The 20,662-nt window shown below is 43.4% G+C and overlaps 1 protein-coding gene and 1 pseudogene across 2 annotated transcripts in view; both read left to right on the top strand.

The window, feature by feature from the left end:
* The window catches only part of LOC147640003 (uncharacterized), a 42,711-nt pseudogene that overhangs the window by 676 nt on the left and 21,373 nt on the right, over nt 1-20,662 (top strand). Inside the window, exons 3-11 of the transcript XR_015262278.1 lie at nt 39-110; nt 391-465; nt 606-677; nt 915-1,071; nt 1,217-1,281; nt 1,457-1,528; nt 1,643-1,714; nt 1,817-1,885; nt 1,980-2,054. The product of XR_015262278.1 is annotated as an uncharacterized LOC147640003 (transcript). The remainder of the gene's footprint in view (nt 1-38; nt 111-390; nt 466-605; nt 678-914; nt 1,072-1,216; nt 1,282-1,456; nt 1,529-1,642; nt 1,715-1,816; nt 1,886-1,979; nt 2,055-20,662) is intronic.
* Nucleotides 2,061-20,662, top strand: part of LOC147640004 (uncharacterized) — a 37,907-nt gene continuing 19,305 nt past the window's right edge. Inside the window, exon 1 of the mRNA XM_086776217.1 lies at nt 2,061-2,516. The gene's annotated coding sequence lies outside the window, so the exon portion shown is untranslated. The remainder of the gene's footprint in view (nt 2,517-20,662) is intronic.

The raw sequence follows: 20,662 nt of genomic DNA, 5'->3' as shown, positions 1-20,662 counted from the left end.
CAACCTTATGATGTCTATTGTACACTGCTATATGGCAGACTCCTTATCAATCAAAATCTGATAGGAATCCTCCCACCTGCCATTGGAAACTTTTCAAATTTGACAGATTTGTAAGCCCCATTTTCCATGCCCACTTTTCTGCTATGTGAGGAGTTAAATTTTATCTGTATATTTCTACCAAAATATAATGTTTTTTTTGTGTGTGTGTGTGTGTTTCCACAAAAATAATGCTTTTATGTGTATTTTAATACAAAAATAATTTTGGAAAAGTCAATCATTTGGCAAGTGTGCCTTCAGTTGATCTTTGCACCTGTTGTATGGTGTGGGAAAGATATTTGAACCCTTGGATTGGCTTTGCCATCAAGCCTTACGGTTGTAAAAATTGGATAGGGATTTGTCAAATAATCCGAGGCTTGGTGGAACTCTACCAAAGGAGATAGGAAAATTGACAAACCTCAAAAATCTGTAAGCATGGAGCCTTTACACACGTTTTACAACAGTCTGTTCTTCTTTTCTACAAATAAAGAATTATGTTAGCAATGTTTAGTGAGTGAATTTGGTGTAATATGCTGTGAAACTATGGTTTACAATGCATACATGTGCAGATTCCTGCAGTTTTGTGGTTTTTCTGGCCCGATTCCATCAGAAATAGGGAACATGACGAGGATACAATATCTGTAAGTGTTTCCTATGACTTATGAAGAACTTGAGATGGTTTGAAGACTACCATGGGACTTATCCATGTGAGCAATGAGTGTTGTATTGTGGTTTTTTATTGGTAGAATCATGTTGTAAAGGGTTTCCGACCCTGTATCGTAATTCATAAATGGCCAATTATGTTATTTGGTTAGTGTTTAAACTTATGATTGAAAAGTTCTCAGTTTGCTTTCTGTTGCATTGGCCTTTATCTCCAGTGGCTTGAGTCAGAACTATCTCATGGGGCCTCTACCTGCAAGCGTTGGTCTCCTCAAGGATATGACTTGGTTAGACATCTCCGGTAATCTGCTGAGCGGGAATCTGCCGGTTTCATCTACAAGTGGTTTGGGACTAGGGCTAGACAGCTTGACAAAAGTAAGACACTTGTGAGTGACACTCTGTTGCTTATTATTATGATCAAACATGGATCTTAAAAATTAGCATTTATTATGACCATCAACTTTGTCTAATTTTACTTGGGGTCTGCTCATGGGGCACTGTTAAATGAAGCCATTTTCAGAACAACTCTTTCTCAGGGAGCATCCCATCATCTATATTCAACTCTCGGATGCAGCTGGTACATTTGTGAGTGGACATTGTCAAGTCTCTTCTTAAAAGTTTAATACATAGGATTCACACAATCCTTCCACTTTTACTAATGCTAGACACTTGACTGGATTACACAATAAATTTTGTTGGGCAATGAGCCTTTTTAATGCTCGGAGATTGTCTGTTTTGACAAGAGCCCATTTTCTCTCAGGTTGCTTAATAATAATTTTTATGTCGGGACAATACCGTCCACAATTGGTGATCTGCTTCATGTTGAGATTTTGTAAGTATAGCTGCATAGTGCCAAGTTTTTTTTCAAGAATTTTTTTGAAGTGGTGATGTGGTTTTCCTTTAATCTGGATTTGTCTTTAAATGTCATGTTTGGTTGTTGGCACAGGCGCTTCGACTTCAACAGTCTTAATGGCTCAATCCCGTCTGCTATTAGTGCTATTCAAAATCTTGCCACACTGTAAGATTTTATTTGGTATCAGGCATTACTACTTGTTTCCTATTAATTGTCCAGTTAAAATCAAAGGCTTATCATTTTTGTGCTCGTGCTTGTATGGTGCAGGCAATTAAACAACAATGCTTTAAGTGGCCAGCTGGCTGATCTTACTAACAATTCAAAGCTTCAAATGTTGTAAGAACTTTAAGCATCATGCCAAGCAGATGTTACTTAATATATTGCTAGTGTTTTGCATGTTGCGTTTATGGTTCTTGCATTTTCATTGCAGGGATCTTGGCAACAACCTCTTTGACACATCCACGATTCCAGGCTGGATCACAAACTTAACAAACCTCTACTCCCTGTATGTGTGTTGGGGTGGGGGTGCGGCTGGGTTTGGGTTATGTTTTGTGTGCATGCACGTGTGTGTGTGTGTGTGTGTGTGGTGGTGTGTGTGTGCGTGCGATCCTGCTCGCATGCGACCTAGTTCGCCTGCTCGACTGCTCGCTTGCGACCCAGTTCGCCTATCGCCTGTGACCCAGTTCGCCTATCGCCTGCGACCTTGTTCGCCTGTTCGCCTGCGACTCACTTTGCCTTCGAAGCTGTGACTCTACTCGCCTGTGAGCCTGCGACTCTGTTCGCCTGCGATTCCTGCTATTGTCCTCGCCTGCGTCTCCTTTCGATTCTGCTCGCCTGTGACAACTGTCTGTGAGCCTGCAATCTCACCTCTCCCTCCTCCTACTCTGTGTGTGTATGTGTGTGTGTGTGTGTGTGTGTGTGTGTGTGTCGCTGAGATCTTCGCACGCCATCCTCTCTCCCCGTGCAGGTTCGCCTTCCTTTTCAGAAGTCAGTTTCAGTATTCCAGTAAACAGAGCTTTCTTTTTGATTCGCATCAGCAGAAATTTTAAAGGCTCCTGTATACAGCATACAGCTTTCAAAAAAAAAGTTGTTTAGCAGTGTTGTAAAGACTTTACTCTTGCAATTATGTCTGAGACTGTTGTGACCTATGCTCGCCGGGATAATGCTGCAGACAGTAACAAGAGGCAGCATGCTGCAATTGAATCTGTCACCATGATTAAGCAAGATTCGTCGGATGCACAGTTTGTATATGAGGCTTTATGTGAGGACTTTGTAGACAGTCGTGTCAAATGGAAGGACCCGCCTCCTTCTTTCAGTTACAAGATTAAATTGCCGATGATTGTGTCTCCTTTGCGTAGATACTCAGAGAAAGGGATTATTCTCTTCTTTCCAGGTAAAATGCCTTCTGCGCAAGAAGTAGCTCAATGGATTCAGTCCATTCTAGGTGGACCCTTTGTAGATGGAGTTCACTTTGCAGCAAGGGGTTTTTATGATGTATTACTGTCTGATGGTCAATATAAGCAGCAGATGCTTGAAACTTCTCCCCTTATGTTTGGTCTACAGTTGGTACATGTGTTACCTTGGTCCCCGACCAAGGACTATCAGTCCTTGATTAGGCATCGTTGTCCTGTTTGGGTCGAGGTCGTGGATTTTCCGGAATATTTGAGGGAACATTTGCCAGGTATAGCAGCCACTCTGGGCAAAGTGGTTTGTGCACCTCATCCTACAGGAAACAAAAACAGATTTTGCATCTTGTGGGATATGGACCATGAGCAACCACCTGCAATTGCTGTTGAAGTAGAAAATGTGCGTGGCATGGGTGCACGTTACTTCAAATTAAATTGGGGAGTCTTTGCAGGTGCTTGTTTCACTTGTCATAAGTTTGGGCATATGGCTTCTGAATGTCCTTCTCTGCTGCATCCTCCGCCGTTATCTGCTGTACCTCCCATTTCAGTGAATGAGCAGCCAACTCAAGTTAAGGAGATACCAACAAATCAAGGCCACTCGAAATACTCAAAAGGAGAAAGAGAAAGGAAAAGCTAAAGTTATTCCACAAGTTGTTTCTTCTTTGGCAGTGCCTAATCAACCTAAGGATAAAGGAAAAGATAAAATATCTTCGGCTGAATGGAAAACTCCGAAAAAAGCTACTATGGTTCGTCGTGCTCCCGTTCCTTCACGTAATTGGACTGCATCTGCCACTATTGCACAGTCTTCCACTTCATTGACTATTCTTTCTAGAATATGGTCGGATGTAGTTCGAGGTGCTTCCTCGAGTATGGATGCCGATGTAAATGCTTTGGATATGTGTGTTGATACGAATATGCATGAGTCTCTCTTGATTCAGGGCGAGGGCTCTCTCCCTGATTCAGTTGTTGTTATGCAGCATTGATTTTGCTGGCTGTTCACTGTATATACCTTTGTACAGATTTGATGTTTGATGCTCCAATAAAATGTCTTTCATACAATATTAGAGGACTTTGTGATCCTAGTAAATTTAGGTTGTTTTGGCACTATGTACATAAAATGCAACCTCATCTGGTGTGTGTGCAAGAACACAATCAGCATACCTTAGTGGGCCAATCAGGTCACTTTGCTGGTTATGATATATTTTATGCGGGCACTCAGCATTACTCGGGAGTTTTTATGCTTGTTAAGCATGATCTGCAACCAATGTTGGCCTACAATGATTCTGCTGGCAGATGGATGGTCATTCAATGTTTATTGTATGGACAAATTTATGAATTTGCAGCAGTTTATGCACCACAAAGCTCAGCTGACAGGGCAAATATATGGTCACAAATGTTGGCTTATCCCTGGCTCCATAATGCATTCCTTTGTGGAGATTTTAATAATGCTCCATCTCCTGAATTTAATTCCACTGGAAGAACTCATATGCTTGGAGCTGAACGCAGAACATGGAATGATTTGCTCTCTTCCTGCAATATTTTGGACCTATGGCAGCATGTATTCCCTCGTCTGCAAGGGTTTACTTTTAATCACAATGCTTTTCCACATATCTGGACACGTCTGGATCACTGGTACTTGTTACATGCTGACCAATACGATGATTTTGTTTGCAAACTATGGATTGATCGTTCCATGTTACTCTCTGATCATTCTCCTTTATGGTTAGGCCTTTATTTTGATATGCCGCAAGATGTCTCTATTCTTCAGAAACATAGGCTGTTGCTTTTAAACAACAGTTATCTTGTGCATGCTGATTTCAAGGAAATGGTTTTGCAAGCCATTGAGCCTTTGCCCCTTCAAATGCATGAGGATATTGACATTGCTGGGTTTCAATTTGTTCAGCGCATGCAGGCTGTGATCTGTGATTATGGTCGTTATTACATGGCCGACTTGCGGGATCGGATCTTGCAGGCTAAAGAAACATGTCAATCTATGGCTGATCTTGCTCAGTTTCGGGTTTTAAATACTAATGAACAAGAATCCTTAATGCAGGCTAAGCATTTCCTCATGCTAAATGATCAGAGAAAATTGCAAAAATGGTTGACACGTTCGCGACATCGAGCTATCATAGATAAGGGTTGCTCTTCCAAAGATTTTTTCAAAAATCTACATGCTTCAAGACAAAAGGAATGCATCAGAAGGGTGAAAAAATCTGATGGTCAATGGACTCATTCTTTGTCGGAGCTCTAATATATTGCTAGTCAGCATTTTGCAGCTCTTTTTGCTAAACCAGCAACTACTTCATCTGACATACTTAATGCTGGTTATGCTTTATTGCATCATGTTCGGTCCATTATTTCTCCACAGGATGCTTTGGAATTAGAATCTCCGTTCACTGATATTGAACTTAAAGATGCTTTACGTTCAATGGGTCGATGGAAATCTCCTGGATGGGATGGATTGACAGTGGAATTTTTCCATGCTTTTTGGCCTCAGCTGGAACAATCATTGTTGTATATGATCGATGAAGCTTGGGCAAATGATGTACTACCATCTTCTTGGAAAGAAGGATTGGTTAAGCTTTTCTCTAAACGGGATCTTTGTGAAGCTTTTTCTGATTGGAGGCCCATTACTCTTATGCTTGTCATCTATAAGCTTCTGACTAAGATGTTGGCAAATCGTATTAAAGGATTTTTACATGATGGTTTGCATCCTGCGCAATATGGTTTTGTGCCTCGGAGGGCAAATCAATGATAATTTGGCCAATGCTTATATTGCCATTGAATATGCCAAATACACTAAGCAGGATGTACTCATTTTGCAGGTTGATATCGAGAAAGCTTTTGATTCTGTGCATTGGGACTATATAGCTATGACTATGAGTTATCTTGGTTTCGGTGCGAAGTGGCAAAATATTGTGTATTGGCTCTATAATGACAGTGATGCTTCTTTGATTTTGAGCTCTTCTCTATCGGATTCTTGGAAATTGGGACGTTCAGTTCGCCAGGGTTGTCCGCTTAGTTCCTTGTTGTTTGCTATTGCCACACATCCTTTTCTTTGCTACTTGGATTTTTTGCAAGCTACTGATGAATTGCATGGCTTACAGCTTCCTATTGGGCATACTTTCCTGGCTCAGGCTTATGCTGATGATTCTTTTTTTATGCCCAAGAATACGCAACAAGATCTTCAGAGATTAATGGAGGCTTTGGAACTTTTTGGTCTGGTTGCTGGTTTGAAAGTGAATTTCCATAAGTTTACCTTGCTTGCGCTTAACGTACAGCAATGGCATCATGTATTGTGGCCCGGTGGAATACCTCCTGGTGGACATATCGTTCATCATTTGGGTTACCCTTTGGGTTGGCAGCTATTATCTTCACAAATGATTCAATGGGTTATGCTAAAATTGAATCGCAAAATTGATTATTGGTGGCAGCTTTCCACTTGGCCTCTTCATGTACGTCTCAGGATAGTGCAGGCTATTGTAATGGCTTACATACAGTTCTTTCTTCCATTGATTATGTGGAGGAAAGCTGATATAGATCGGTTTATGTCTCTGGCAATGGCAATTGTGTGGAAAACTCAACATCGTAAAAGGGTCTTCGTCTTTTGTCAATGCCAAAGATGTGTTCTCCAAAGATACATGGTGGCTTGAACATATTGAATATTCATTTTCATGTGCTTGCTCGTAAATCCACTTTGCTGTTGGAATTTGTACATCAGCGCCAGCCATGGGCTATTATGTTGGGTCATATGTGTATGTCTATGTCTTCACCTGCTTTTGGAAAGTGGACTGTTACGTATTGGGATGCAATTTTCAGCCATTTCGATGGAAAAATTGTCGGCTGCCCTCTTTCATCTAAGTTAATTTTTGCCTGGAAACAGGTTACGCAATATCTTTTTTGGAATCCCAGGCTTAATGCGCAATCTTCTTCGCTTCGCCTTGAGAGTATTCATTGGTCAAAGGCTTTTGATATACCCTTGGCTCTACGAGAGCCTAGGAAGGCATATTTCCTTTCAAAGAAAGGAGTTTATCTTATTGATGATGTTTTGGATGCTGGTGGCCATGTGCTTTCTTTTGTGGTTGCCGCCAGAAAATTTGGTCTGGGGATGCATTATAGATCAATCTGGCAGCTTATTCAAGAGCTTCTTGCTCCTTTTGAACCAATTGCAGATTTGGATCGTTCTGATCGTTTGGTTGATTGGAGCCTTAGAAGAGAACAACCTGCACGAGGCCCTTTATCAATGGCTAAACTTTCGGTTCATTCGATATATCATCTCTTGTTGCCTGCCTCTTGGGTTCAAGAACATGCGAATCAGATTTGGCATCTTCATAAAAGTCAGGGTTGGTGGAAACAGCGGCTTCATTCTCTTTGGAAATGCAGTCTTCCTTTGAAAAGTAGACTTTTTATGGAGATGCTTGATTGGAGTCTTGCCAGTCGGCCTTTTCTTGGCTAGGCGACTTTTAGCACCTTCAACTTGTCATAGTTGTGGTGCTTCTCAAGAGACAGTCTTTCATCTTTTGTGGAGTTGTCCTCTGACCAGGACTTTATTGGATCGGATTGCTGCACGTTTGAGAGCCCGCTTCCGACAGGCACCCTTTGGGAAATACTTTTGGATCTTCGGTCTTCTCCCTTCACCCCTTAGATCCTATAAAGTCTTCTTTGATTGGGTTCGCTACTGGGCTTTATGGACTACCTGGCAGTCTCGCAACAGGATAGTTTTTGCTGAGCCTTATTTGGATGCTTACTCATTCTTCCGTTCCTCTCTTTAGCAATCTTTATATGACTGTCTCTCTCTTCATGAGATTGACTCAGCTCTGTATGCTCTTTTTACAGATTGTTTTTAGATGTTAAACTATGTTCACACTGAACATAGTGAACACTCTAATAGTCTCCCTTGTATATGGTCTTTTTGGTGGGTTTTCCTCGTTTTGAGGTTTCCCACCTGTAATTAATGACATGAAGCTTTACAAAAAAAAAAAAAGTGTGTGTGTGTGTGAGAGAGAGAGAGAGAGAGAGAGAGAGAGGTTATTAAGTCTAGTAGTAAAGAGTCAATGGGTTTGTGAGACCAGAAGTGTTACATATGTATCATGTGTGAAGTGAAGATTATAAAAACAATGAAAGGCCAAAAAATAGGCCCATGTCCTATATGTACAATGAGTAGTAAGACTAGTGAAACTAGTGGGACTCATCATGTGTCATCTTCTTCTATGACAACATACAAGAAAGCAATGTCCACTGACTTGGGCGGTGCGGCTCTATGGTGCTGGAGTATATAATGGATCTAGAGCTGACGAGAGGATGGCGTTGATCTCAAGGGGTGGAGGTGTCTTGCGTGTATTAAGGGACTATGCACAATCCTTGATAACTCCATGCGTACAAGGAGCTAGTGGGTCTTGGGTCCAGGGAGTAGTCGCGTGGTGAGCTTGGGTGTCCCATCCATTGGTCCCCTTGGATGTTGCATGGGATGTACCCCATATGTGTTGAGTGCCTGTTAGAAGGATAAAGCCCTTCGAATCAAGAGCACACAAATCCGGTTTGGGTTGTGGTTAGTTGGCCTAGGAAGCTGCAAATTTTTTCTGTCTTCATCATAGGAGGCCATGCCAAAGTGGAGGTTTCACCGGAGACAGCTTTGTCAGGATTGTTTTCTTTAGTGTATACAGGTACTATTTTGGAGTATGTTCCACAGGGGAATGTTCATAGGGAGGACCAAGCATTGGTGCCCATCCGGCAACAAGATGTTGCTGTGAGCATATTGGTGCTCCGAGGTATTGGTAGATGTAGCAAATTTGAGGATCCACGTGTTTCTGTTTTGATTCGTTTGTGGGTAGGCATATGCAGGGTCTTGTGAAACAAGGGTTGTTGGTCCATTTGTGGAGTTCCATGGGTAGGTGGAGATTTGTTCGGGAGTGCTCTCTATAGGAGGTCGTCTTGTGTTATGTACCTGGAGCTAATCCTCGGATTAGCAGGCCTTATCCAGTAGGGTTAGGGGGCCCTGGGATTAGGAAATAGCAGGCAGATATAGGGAGCTAAGGTTCAGAATTATAAAACTAGGCCACTGGCTATCTATAGCACGTTAGCTATTTATAGTGGTAGCTATCACAATATAAGCAATGCCTTGGGTTATTAGTTGTGAATCAGTATCACGTCAAACTGCTTGCAAGCCGCAGAAAAAAGGCATGGGTTGTTTCTGAACCGGTATGATAGCTGCGCACTGGTGTGACATCCCAGACTTAACGAAATCGGATGGCGCATGGCTTTCGTCCATGGATGCAAAATTCCAAGCACTGAATAGGGCAGAGAACGAAGGGGCGCTTTCACCAAGTCCTTGTAGCAGTGCACTTCTGATAGGTCTATGCCTGGACTAGAGTTTCTTCTCTTGCCGTGGACATGTCCAAGCACTGAATCGGGCAGAGAACGGAAGGGGCGCTTTCACCAAGTCCTCATAGCAAAGCTGTTGTGGGGTGCACTTAAGATAGGTCTGTGCCTAGACTAGAGTTTCTACTCCTGCCGTGGACATGGTAGATCACAATAGTCTTGCCGAGGGGCAGACACTGGTGGTATGGGATGCCAGTGTTGACTGGCATGTATCTATGGAGTGGAACCTTAGCCCTGTGGATAGAAGTACTAATCCTACGGTTGGTTGGTGAGCTTTCTTGCACCCCTTTTATTTGGTTTTCTCTAATCTTGTGTTGGACTGTGTTTAGGACATCTTGGTTGGATAGGCTTGGGACACTTGGTATCAAAGTGACCTAAACACGGAGTCTACAAAGGTTTGTGCGTCTTTCATGGTTTATCTTGCGTCGGGATTCCCAGGTTTTTCTCTCAGCACCTTAGTTGATTTTGTCTTGTCAAGATGTATGCTTTCTAGGGTTCTGCCAGGTTGATGTATGTGGATTCTGAGAGAGGAGACTCATGCGTATAGGGGATGTGCAGGAGTTTTGAGAAACTCATGCTTCTTGCTGGGTTAGACTCTCTATAGGGTTATGTTTTAGATGCCTTGGCATGTTGAGAGATACATGTTGGTAGTAGTAGTAGTGAGGTCTGGATATGCAGCTGAGGGCTGTAAACAGCCTGTGCGCACCAGGCAGTAGGGCTCTATCTGTATGAGACAGCATGGGGGCTGGTTGCGCAGCATCACATGTGCAGAGGGGTGCAGCTAGACAACCCGACTGTGGGTGTAGAACATGGCTTGGCTGGAGCAGCAGAACTAGTTGGCACAGCAGAGGCAGCCAGGCCCACAGCACAGAAGGCTCGTCAGCACAGCAGACAGAGAGTCACACTTGGCGGTCAGTACGTGGGGTCAGGGCAGAGGCAAGGGTGGCCAACAGATTTGCTTGTGTGCTGACAGTGCAAGCCGCCAGAAAGCTCTGAATGCTGACCTCTTTGAGGATGGAAAGAAGCAGAGAACTTAAGGGTTGTTCCCAAGTTCTCAAACAAAAGCACACTAGAAGTTGCTTGTGAACTTGGAGTCCTTGTCTGAGATAATCTCATTTGGCATTCCATGCGATCTCAAGCCATGCTGAAATGAAAAGACGTGTTACTTCCAAAGACTTCAATATTTTGTGACAAGGAATAAATTGCGATTGTTTACTAAACCTGTCAACAATAACCCAAATCATGTCATGACCTTGTGGAGTTCTTGGAATGCTTGGGACTCCCAAGGGATACTTGGTATGGGCAAAGATTGCAGCAAACCAAGAGTTTTCTGCTTGCCATACTTGGATTTCTGACACACCAAGCATATCTCTACAAACTGATGAGTGTCTCTTTGACGAATTGGTAGTAGAAGAAGCGCTCTAATGCACCTAGAGTGGCTGCCTTTCCTCAATGACCTGCATACGGAGGCTGATGGTTCTCTTTAAGCACCTTCTCTCTGATTGGAAGAGTAATGCATAGGTGATTATTCATCAAGAGATAACCCTCTTTGATGTAATAATCTGGATGAGGTTTCCCTTGCTTTAAATTTGCGCTAATTTCTATAAAGTTATCATCTTTATCATAGGTGTTCTTCATGTCTGCTAACTCTTCATGATGAGTGAAACCGGCCTTCAGAAATTTGACGGGCGGTGGAACAAACACTCGCACACAAAACACTTCATCACCCATGGGAACCTGGAAAAGGAAAACAAACAGGTGGACCTAGAGTGCTCCTGCAAATAGTACAAGGACACCGATTGGCCTTAAAACGCAGTGGCGCCCGTTGCGGTATTTCTTTACTTGAACAAAATTTGAGTACAAAGTACAACTTGTAGAATCCTCTACCAATAGGATCCCTCGAAGCTTTCACCCAGGACTTCCAAATAAGAACTCTCGATATTACAGCACAACATTCCATGGAGAAGGCACACCTATACAACACCTCCCTGCTAGAAAAGGTCTTCTCCATTGCTACCATAGATCCCACAAACCATTTCCTAAATAGTAGTAGAGCTGTACCAAACCATATGTCCTTCCCTATAGTCACAGCTTGCATGTAACCTCGAGAAAACTACAACATGTTCACATGAATCCAAAGACATGCTTTCCACATGAAACCAAAGACCTGTATCCGATAAACCAAAGACCTGTGTCCCATAAACCATAGGCATGTTTCCTCGATTCCAAAGTCCTGTTTCTTCTCGAAAACCAATGTCCTGTTTCCGTGACAGATACCATCAAATCACGGTTGCCAAAACCTAGAGAGAGAAAGATAGAGGACGTGTCAAGCAATCCCTGAATACAAATAAGTCCAAGTCGAAGAGCAACAACACATCTCTTCCAAGAACATCATCCTATGCATATGCAGCTTGATCCTCTGTATCCCAATCTCGTAAACAAGGTCTGCAATCCACGATGAGAGAGAACAATATCCACGCATCAGGGCTTGCAATCCACGATACCAAAGTTCGCCTACCTAGTTGCTTCCACACACGCAGCCCAACAGATGCGCCACACAAAAGCATGAATGCCCATAGCACAGAGGTGCGCCCAACAGGAGCCCACGTGTGCTTTTGCGACAACCTGGATGCGACTCCTGCAAACCTGCGTAGCCACACAATCCAGCCCACATGGCAGCATGGCGTACAGTTCTGGTGCCTGCCTGGTTGCTATCCACATACGCAGCCCAACGCAACCCCTTTGGCGCTCGCAGCCCACCTGGCTGTTTCCATACGCGAAGCAGCCTTGCTACTCGCAGCTTGCCTGGCGCTTGTCCCACCTGATGCCCGCCTGACTGCCTCAATACACGCAGCAGCCTGACGCCCACCTGGCTGCAGCCCATGTGCGTAGCAGCGCCCAGCTGGCTGTAGCCTATGTGCGCAGCAGCGCCTGGTCACCCGTATGCGCAGCCACCTGGTCCAAGGGGATGCGCCCGTATATACCACGTGCTAGATCATGCTCAAGGGGATGCGCCATACTCCATGCGCCACCCTTCGCCTTTTTATAAAGATCTGATTCGCTTTCTCAAAAATGCCAAAAGCGAAATATCAAAAACGCATGCTTAAAATAAATATATGTATATGTATGTATGTATGTATGTATGTATGTATTAAGGCTTCAAAGGTTTAAAAACCTTATAAACTTAAAAATCCCTTTGTCCCCTTTCACACTTGGGCTGGCCACACACATATGGGTTTCCTTTTCATATCCAAACTGATTCCCGTTCACACTGTCCATCCCATGCCCACCTGCTTGTTGTCCAGAGGGAAAAACACAGGGTCGTAACATACCCCCCTCTTGAAAAATAGCAAGCATCCTCGATTGCACTCAATAACACAATAAGCATCCAATGAAGAAAAAGTCCCCATATGACAAAAGCAATGGCTCTCAAGTGCATCTGGGTGATGAAACAATCATCTTGAACAATAAGGCCATACCGTCACATCGAAGTGACAAACAACTCTTGCTTGTTCCTTCAGAACCTGCAGCAAAAGTCTAAAACCAAGTGGAAACACGTAACCTGTGTTAGCCAAAAACAAAACCATGCATTATTCTACATATGACAAACATATGCATGACACATATATGCATCCGCAAACAATATGCTCCTCAAGATGCTCTACCCACTCCAAAATAACAGTCTCAGGGTTGCTCGCAAGCCTTACACCCATGGATATCCACGACTGGAGGTACAACATGAGCATACGAAAGCACTCAATGCATCCAAACAGTACATCCACTAAGTACTTCCCACATATGTCTCATGGCTATCCCCCAGGAATCACACCCAATGATGAACATAATAAAGTACTTGATGTATCATATCAACATACATCTCATCCTGACACATCCAGAGTATTACCCATGTATTCCCAAGGGTACCAGAATACAATAATACCTCGGGAAGTGTATGTATACATGCACAAATAGAATTCGATCCATATATCCATGAACCAAACCAACCCTAGGACTGCTCGCAAGACTTATGCCCTTCATAGAGTCTCAAAGTGTTCGCTCAGGTTGCTGCAAACTTTAAGCTAAACCAAACCATGCCATTCCAAAGGAAACCAACTCCAGAAATAGCATCATCTCAATATCCAATTGACCAATCCTGTGGTCAAGAATAGCCAGAACCATATGACAAAGATCATTGTCCCAATCTCCCGCAGTCATACCTTAGTTCCAAAGACAAAAACCATTTCTGTTACCCATAGCTGTAGACAGAGTTATCCATAGTTGCAGTTATAGTTCATGGTGCGGCCGACTGTGAACCATACCTGTCACCAGCCTGGACATTTCCCAGTATGAAAGGAGTCAGGTGGACTCCAGGATGTCTAAATATTTGGAAAGTACAAGCTTTGGGAATGGGGGATTATCCTAGAATACAAAGGACCACACTCCTAAAATTTAGGAGTTGCTATTTTTGGTCCGACTCCGATGGAAATTCTGTTCGCGTCATTACATCTAGAATTGAGCAGATACCAAGAGTTGGCAAAGTGCCTATGATAGAATGTCTACCAGTTGGGATATTTTTAGAGATAAAGTTTATGGAAGGACCCATCTCTTAGATTGGAACATGTGGCAAGAAAGTGGACCAAAGTGAGACAAGTGGCCTGACACTTGTTAGAAAGTGGATCAAAGTGAGACAAGTGGCCTCACACTTGTCACTTCAGCTATTGTGTGGCTCTCCACTTGTCATTGTAGCCTTCTCTTGCCATTTTAGCTCATGGGAGGCCCAAATCTATAAATTGGAGCCCTCTCTCTTCATTAATAGAGGCTCTCTTGTTGCACACTAGCCTCTACCACCGTTACACGCTGCCCTAATGATGGTTACTCTCTTTCTCTCTCTCTTGAAGGCTGTCCATGAAGAATACTGGCTGTTGGGGACTGTTTTGGAGGCTTCCATCGCGAAGAAATACTGAAGGCAAGGGTATTTAATCATTTTTTTATGATTTCTAGCCATTGTACTTGTTATACCAGCCTTTGTACTTGTTGTACCAGCCATTGTACTGGCTGTACCAGTCCTTGTACTTGTTGTATCATCCATTGTACTAACTGTGTCAGTTTTTGTACTTGTTGTACCAGTCACTATACTTGCTATACTCATGCTGTACCAGCATTTGTACTTGCTGTACCAGCCATCGTACCGGCTGTACCAACCACTGTACCTATTGCACCAGCCACTGTACTTGCTGTACCGGCTGAATGGAGAGTTGTACTTGCTGTACCAGCTCTATTGCATGAAGACCCGTGGTTTTTGGGAAAGAATCAGTACCCACACGGAGGTATATGGATTATATTGTTGGCTCGGCATTTCTACAGCCTATGTTTCGGCTTGGTTGCCTCGTGTTGGGTTGTGTTATGGCATTTGTATATGGATAATCCGGCATCTCCCGTGGGGAGTGTAAGGCCCTCAAAGCTTGTACATGATATTATTCTCCTTGGGTAATAAAATACTCCAAGGGGGGGGGGGGGGGGGGGGGGGAGGTGGGGTCGGCCCATTCCGGCCTCTATGTGGTGTCACATGTGCAAGATCCATTTTCAGCATTTGTGGATGTTTTGTCCAGCCTTATGTTTTATGCAAAGTGATGATGGATATGTGTTAAGGGTGTGGCCATGTTTAAATGTTTTAATATGCATTGATGGTATCAACAAGTTTGTCAAAGGCCCTAGTCCCCCGGGCACCCGCCGCGAGTTACATTGGTATCAGAGCATAGGCTTTCTTGGAAGCGGAGGCTTCCTTCTATCAATAAGGAAGAGAAAAGATCTCAAGTGGGGACCACACTTACCATCATTGCTGTTAAGCATGGCCAGCCGCTTCATAGCTTATGAAGCAAGAGCATGAGCAGTAGACAGCTTGTTGATCGAAGGATTTATGAATTCACAAAATTTATCTTGGAAGTATGGAGTTGGCTTTATGTGCACACGTTTAGCACTCTTTCCATATGGATATTGTGGATTATATTATCAAGCTTACAGGCAAGCTATACAGAGATATATCTCAGGATATCTTAAGGATATGGTGACGAGATATTTCTTTTGGCTTCATGACCAACCTGGCAAAGAAAAGCTAAGTATACTTTGAGTTTGCAAAGTTAGTGCTTTTGCTATGAAGTGTTTTTGATGTTCACTAACCCTTGTATAACTATGCAAGGAGAAAGGCGTTGTTGTTTGCCTTGAGATGGTTTCAGGGAAACATTGTTTATGACTCCCTTTATTGGCATGGATTATATCTATGGAGATTTCTTTCTTGGACGAGATTTATATAGATATTGGGCTTAACAAGCAATTTCTATGGACGAATCTTTCCCAGTTTATAGAGAAGAAATATTTGGATATCTCATGGATATGATGCTTTTATGGATAAAGTCCACCTCTACTCGAAGGTGTGTGGTTAGCACGGAGTATGTGGTAAGAGTTATGGTATACAAGGATTATGGTATACAAGTCTATGGATTCCTGGATTTCTTTTCTAGGGATTTGGATCTATCCTCAGGTTTATGGATTATTATTTTTGGTTTCCTTTATTTGGGATGCATTGGACTTATGAAACTCATGGTTCACATACCCTGTGTAGTGTTCTCTTGTCCTACGTGCTCTCTTGAAGATTGTTTCTACCATGTGTGGGTGGAACAATAGAGAGCAGATGGAAGGGAACATGGGCACTTCAGAGGGTAGTGTCGAGCACAACATACCTTGTGTAGTGTTCTCTTGTCCTACGTGCTCTCTTGAAGATTGTTTCTACCATATCTGGGTGGAACAATAGAGAGCAAATGGAAGGGAACATGGGCACTTGAGAGGGTAGTGTGAGTTGGTGGCCGAAATGCCTACAAACTATTGGTGGCCGAAATGCCTATAAATTATGTGTAGCAAAAATGCTTATGGAACACCAGGCTATCTATGCCTGCAGCCTGCGAGTGATTGTTTTATCTTCTTACTTGAGCCCACCTCTCATCCAAGGTGTGTGGTCAGAGTACCAACACAGAGTGCAAGTGGTAAAGTGGACATGATACCTGGTTGGCAAGGGACTTATGTGTACGCCAAGGGTCATGTGGATTGGCACATGTTTGTGTGCTTTGAGCTTGGATTATGATATCTCGACTTATGGAACTGTTTTGTCTCGCGCATTTATTTGGGACATGGATTTATTTATCTTTATGCCATATTAGAATCACTATCTGCCCATACAGAGGCCAAGAGGTTCATTGTTCATCTCACCATGCATGTGGATTCATGTTGGGATTGTGAGAGGGCAATTTAATGAACACTCTTATAGAGCCCAACGAGCTGAGTTTCTATCACTTCTCCGGAGGTGAAGGACAGACTCGGCCATGAAGGCTAGCACTTACAATTAGACTAGCAAAAACAAATCACTTACCTATTAAAGCAATGATTAAGCAAGACTAGAAGCAATGATAAATAACAACTAGAGCTAAAATGAACTAAACAGAAAATGGGCTTTTAAGCTTCCCATTTTTGTGAAACTTATTACTTATAATCTTAAACATTCCAAAAGCAGAAATCTCAAAGATATATCTACTTCGATTCAAAAAACAACGAACTTTGCTTAAAACCTTTCTTTGATGACATCCTATGATCCTTGTGTTTAGCAAGAATGAAGAAGAGCATCACCAACACTTGGATTGTCTTGTAGCTTCTTCAAGATCACAAGCTTCTGATCGATAGTAAAAAGACAAGCATAAGATTAATTATCTTGGACATCTTATTTCTCAAAATGGCATTCAAATGGATCCAGAGAAGGTCAAAATAATCAAGGAATGGCCAGATCTTCGTGATGTGCATGAGGTACGATCTTTCCTTGGGTTATGCTCTTACTACCGCAGGCTTTTTGCACACATGGCTTCTCCACTGCATGACCTTACTAAGAAGAAAAGCACATTCAGATGGATGGAAGTTGAGAAGGCAGCTTTCAACAAACTCAAAACAGCCCTAACCTCATAACGTATCCTCATCATTCCAGTCCTAATAATTTGGTAGAAGTAGATGCTTGTGGAAATTGTCTTTGTGCAGTTCTCAATCAAGAAGGGCATGTTGTGGCATTTGAAAGAAAATGCCCGAATGAAGTGGAGAAAACGTATGACATTTATGGGAAGGAATTATTAGTTGTGGTCATGCATTAAAACTATGGAAGCATTATTTGTTGGGCAATGAATTTGTTGTTAAAACTGATCATCAAAGCTTGAAGTATTTCAAGACTCAGAAGCTACTTTCAGGAGAAGCATGAGATGGGAAAATTTACTATCTATGTTCAATTTTCAGATTATGTATACTCTTGGAAAACATAATGTGGTGGCAGATGCACTCTCTTGTATACCTCAGATTTCAGCCATGGCAGTAGCTCATTGTTACGACCCTGTGTTTTTCCCTCTGGACAACAAGCAGGTGGGCACGGGATGGACAGTGTGAACAAGCATCGATTTGGATATGAAAAGGAAACCCATTGTGTGGGGCCAGCCCAAGTGTGAAAGGGGACAAAAGGGATTTTTAAGTTTATAAGGTTTTTAAACCTTTGAAAGTTTTTTTTAAAAAAATTTAAAGCATGCGTTTTTGATATTTTGCTTTTGGCATTTTTGAGAAAGCGAATCGGATCTTTATAAAAAGGTGAAGGGTGGCACATGGAGTATGGTGCATCCCCTTGAGCTAGCACGTGGTATATACGGGCGCATCACGGGTGACCAGGCGGCTGCGCGTACAGGTGACCAGGCGCTGCTACGCACATAGGATACAGCTAGCCGGGCGCTGCTGCGCACATGGGCTGCAGCCAGGTGGGCGTCAGGCTGCTGCGTGTATTGAGGCAGTCAGGTGGGCGTCAGGTGGGACAAGCGCCAGGCAGGCTGCGAGCCAAGGTTGCTTCGCGTATGGAAACAGCCAGGTGGGCTGCGTATGTGGACAGCAACCAGGCAGGCACCAGAACTGTACGCTATGCTGCCACGTGGGCTGGATTGTGTGGCTACGTAGGTTTGCAGGAGTTGCATCCAGGTTGTCGCAGAAGCACACGTGCGCTCCTGTTGGGCTCACCTCTGTGCTATGGGCGTTCGTGCTTTTGTGTGGCGCATCTGTTGGGCTGCGTGTGTGGAAGCAGCCAGGTAGGCGAACTTTGGTATCGTGGATTGCAGGCCCTGATGCGTGGATATTGTTCTCTCTCTCATCGTGGATTGCAGACCTTGTTTACGAGATTGGGATACAGAGGATCAAGTTGTATATGCACAGGATGATGTTCTTGGAAGAGATGTGTTGTTGCTCTTCGACTTGGACTTATGTGTATTCAGGGATTGCTTGACACGTCCTCTATCTTTCTCTCTCTAGGTTTTGGCAACCGTGATTTGATGGTATATCTGTCATGGAAACAAGACATTGGTTTTCGAGAAGAAACAGGACTTTGGAATCGAGGAAACATGCCTATGGTTTATGGGATACAAGTCTTTGGTTTATGGGATACAGGTCTTTGGTTTCATGTGGAAAGCATGTCTTTGGATTCATGTGAACAGGTTGTAGTTTTCTCGAGGTTACATGCAAGCTGTGACTATAGGGAAGGACATATGGTTTGGTACAGCTCTACTGCTGTTTGGGAAAGGGTTTGTGGGATCTATGGTAGCGATGGAGAAGACCTTTTCTAGCATGGAGGTGTTGTACAGGTGTGCCTTCTCCATGGAATGCTGTGCTGTAATAACGAGAGTTTTTATTTGGAAGTCCTGGGTGAAAGCTTCGAGGGATCCTATTGGTAGAGGATTCTACAAGTTGTACTTTGTACTCAAATTTTGTTCAAGTAAAGAAATACCGCAAGGAGCGCCACTGCGTTTTGGGGCCAATCGGTGTCCTTGTACTATTTGCAGGAGTACTCTAGCTCTACTTGTCTGTTTTCCTTTTCCAGGTTCCCATGGGTGATGAAGTGTTTTGTGTGCGAGTGTTTGTTCCACACCGCCCGTTAGATTTCTGAAGGCCGGTTTCATGGTTCCATTGCCGGGATATCGTCGACTTTCTCAAGGAGGCGAGCCCGTGGTTGTCACATTAAAAGCTTCTACATGAGGAAAGTGAAAAGGCAGTGCAGGATTATGAGTCTTTGCCTATATGAGGTGAAGAGCAAAAGCTAAAGATGAAGCTCAAGAGAAAAGACACCAAGGACAGGAAGTAGTCATCCAAGAACAAGAAGCAGTTGAAGTGTTATGGTGCAAAACATGGGTTGAAGGCTATGGCTTTCGACATTTTTGTCACCAGTGGTATCTTCACGGAGGCTTCATGGGTTTAGAAGGCAGCTTCTTTCTATGTTTAGCAGTGGTGATCTACTATGCTTCATTGGGGACTTGTGCTTACCACTTGGGTGGGGTGCGAGCAGGTTTTGGGTGCTTGAGGATGTATCAGATGAGGCTCAGACGGAAGCGGAGGAACTTGATGAGGTTCTTATTCCCGAGCAGATACTGGCACATAAGGAAAGAAAGGTACAAGGTAAAGTTTCCCGTCGCTATCTTGTGAAGTTTAAAGGACTATTCACCGATGGATGCGAAGTGGATGGAGGAGGGTTACTTAGCAGGTTCACCTCAGGTATTGCAGCTTTATCTTGATGCCTTTGAGTTGGGGCCAACTCTTGTTATGGCTCATTCAGGTTCAGCAGAGCTGGGGTCTGGAGCATTGCCTAATGCTCAAGAGGGGGATAGCACCTCCGCTCCCTTGTTACACACACGCTCAGTTTTTCATCTAGGAGTCGCTTGGTGACATCTTTGTATTCACCCGAAGGTACTGAGGCTGACGGTACATCTACTTATGGGACTTCTATGATTTTGTGTACTAGTCACATGAGATGGTAAAGTTGGGTATTGTAACTCATAGTGCCTGGGGGACTAGGGCCTTTGACACACTTGTTGATACCATCAATGCATATTAAAACATTTAAACATGGCCACAGCCTTAACACATATCCATCATCACTTTGCATAAAACATAAAGCTGGACAAAACATCCACAAATGCTGAAAATGGATCTTGCACATGTGACACCACATAGAGGCCGGAATGGGCCGACCCCCCCCCCCCCCCCCTTGGAGTATTTTATTACCCAAGGAGAATAATATCATGTACAAGCTTTGAGGGCCTTACTCTCCCCACGGGAGATGCCGGATTATCCATATACAAATGCCATAACACAGCCCAACACGAGGCATCCAAGCCGGAACATAGGCTGTAGAAATGCCGAGCCAACAATATAATCCATATACCTCCGTGTGGGTACTGATTCTTTCCCAAAAACCTCGGGTCTTCATGCAATAGAGCTG

Source organism: Cibotium barometz, chromosome 3 (genome assembly GCF_041138505.1).
Source record: "Cibotium barometz isolate CiBa-2024 chromosome 3, ASM4113850v1, whole genome shotgun sequence".
In the NCBI taxonomy this organism is placed as follows: Eukaryota; Viridiplantae; Streptophyta; class Polypodiopsida; order Cyatheales; family Cibotiaceae; genus Cibotium; species Cibotium barometz.
Note: the sequence above shows the minus strand (reverse complement) of the source record. Positions and strands in the feature narration are given on the sequence as shown.